Raw genomic sequence first — 2,500 nt, forward strand, 5'->3', positions numbered from 1 at the left:
TCTTTCTCCTCCTTCTCCACTTTCACTTACTCTTCTTCATCATCATCATCATTATCACCATCACCATTATCACCATCACCACCATTACCATCATCATCATTATCATCATCACCATCATCATCACCATCATCATCACCATCATCACCATCATCATCATCATCATCATCATCATCATCATCATCATCCACCTCCTCCTCCTCTTACTGTCACCTTTCGCACTCTTTCCTGAACTTTTTTTTTTTATCTTTTCTCGCTGAAAAAAAGTGTCTGAGCTCACGCTCGAGGAAATTATGTATACGAGTTTTTAAACAAGGGGGGTTCCCTTGTTTCAGGAAGTACGGGGAGCAGGGACCGGAAGTGAAAGGAAAGAAAAAAAAAGGAAAGGAAGGAAAAGGAAGGAGGAGGAGAGAGGGACGGGAGGAATGAAGTTGAAGACGAAGCGAGAAAGAATTGATCGTAAGAGAAGAGAGAAATAGAGAGGAGAGAGGAAGAATGACGAGGCGAGTTGAAATTTGATGAGCGGAAGTAAAATACGAGAGGATGAGAGAATTGAAAATAAAAAGAACGAACAAATATGGGAAGGAAGGCATGAAGTCGGGAAGGATGGCAAGAGGAAAGGAGGGAAGGAATTAAAATCGATGGGGGAGGAATGAGAAGGGGAAATTAAGGAAAGAAAGGAGGTAAATGAGGAGGAATGAGAGGAAGGAGAAGGGGAGGGGAAGGATGAAGTGAGGGAAAGAAGAGGGAAGAAAGGAGGGAAGAAATACTAAAGGTTGCAGAGGAATGAGGAGAGGTGTGGAAATGTAAAGGAGGTGAGGAATGAGGAGTGGAATGAGGAGGGGAGGAATTTGAAGGGGAAGAGAAAGATGAGAGAGGAAAGGGAGTGAAGGAGGGAATAGGGGAAGATGGGAACAGAGGAGTAGGGAGGAGAATGGTGGAAGAGTACGAGAGGTGAGGAGCTATGAAGAGAAAATATATGAATAGAAGGGACTTGAAAAGAAGAGAGAGAGAGAGAGAGAGAGAGAGAGAGAGAGAGAGAGAGAGAGAGAGAGAGAGAGAGAGAGAGAGAGAGAGAGAGAGAGAGAGAGAGAGAGAGAGAGAGAGAGATAAGGATTATATGACGTTATGTGATGTGACATAGGCATTATATGACGTTATGTGATGTGACTTCATGCCCATCACGTGCATGTAATTAACATGACGTTATAGTCAACATAGACATGGGCATCATGTGATAATATAAAGATCACGTGGTACCATGGGATCACGTGACGTCAATACCGTCACATGAAATCATGAATGAGTATCACGTTACGTAATGAGATTCACGTGATATCACGGACATCACGTGACCCAGGGGGACTATACGACGTCATAGACATCACGTGTGTACCGTGTGACGTCATAAGCACTTCTTGAAGTTAGGGGCGAGGTCGTTGTTTGTTGTGGGAAGACTGCAGCAGATGGCAGCGAAGGGGTGGAGGGGGGAGGGGGGGGCTCAAGGAGAAGTTAGGAGCCTTAAGGGGAAGCAGACGCCGAGAGGGGGAGGAAAAGGGAAGGGGAAAGGAGGGTAAGGGAGGCGATGGAGGGGGAAGGAACTGGGAGGGAATAGAATGGAATAGGAAAGAATGGGACAGAATTGAAGAAGAGAAGGGTGGAGAAGAGAAGAGAGGGGAGAGGAGGGAGGAAATGGGGATGGAATGGAAAGGAATAGGAGAGAATAGAAGAGAATGAGAGGGAAAGACAGGGGTGGGGAATGGAAGGGAAGAAAAAGCAGGAAATGGGACAGGAGTGGATTGGGGGAAATGTGGAGGAAGAAAGGTGGGAGGAGTGGAGAGGAGGGAGACTCAAAGAGGATTGGAAAATAGATGGGTTGACTAGTCTTGCTAGATCCGCATGACATGGCATGTCACAGCCACGAACGAGAAAAAGTCAAAGGGAAAGAGCTTACAGAAAAACTGTACATATATTTCTATGTTATATATATGCATATATATATATATATATATATATATATATATATATATATATATATATGTGTGTGTGTGTGTGTGTGTGTGTGTGTGTGTGTGTGTGTGTGTGTGTGTGTGTGTGTGTGTGTGTGTGTGTGCGTTATACATATATATATATGTATACATATATATATATATATATATATATATATATATATATATATACATATTCAATATGTATATGTTTGTCTTGGTTACGTTAGGTTCGGTCAGGTCAGGTTAGGTCAAATTTGTTTAGACTACATCAGGTTAGGTAAGGTTAGGTAAGGTAAGGTAAGGTTTAGGTAAGGTAAGATAAGATAAGGTAAGGTAAGGTTAGGTTACGTTACGTTACGTCAGGTTACGTTACGTCAGGTTACGTTTAGTTCAGGTTAGATCAGGTCAGGTCACGTTAGGTTGCGTTAAGTCAGCTCAGGTTAGGTCAGTTTGGGTCAGGTTGAGTTAGGTTAGGTAAGGATAGTTAAAGCCAAGTTAGACAATTTCCTCCT

At 43.1% G+C, this 2,500-nt stretch overlaps 1 protein-coding gene across 9 annotated transcripts in view; it reads right to left on the reverse strand.

Annotated features, from left to right (window-relative positions):
- LOC143029790 (cell adhesion molecule Dscam2-like) overlaps nt 1-2,500 on the reverse strand; it is a 971,930-nt gene that overhangs the window by 704,717 nt on the left and 264,713 nt on the right. The gene's annotated exons all lie outside the window — the stretch shown is intronic.

Source organism: Oratosquilla oratoria, chromosome 11 (genome assembly GCF_046742065.1).
Source record: "Oratosquilla oratoria isolate Oo_2021 chromosome 11, ASM4674206v1, whole genome shotgun sequence".
NCBI classification, from domain to species: domain Eukaryota; kingdom Metazoa; phylum Arthropoda; class Malacostraca; order Stomatopoda; family Squillidae; genus Oratosquilla; species Oratosquilla oratoria.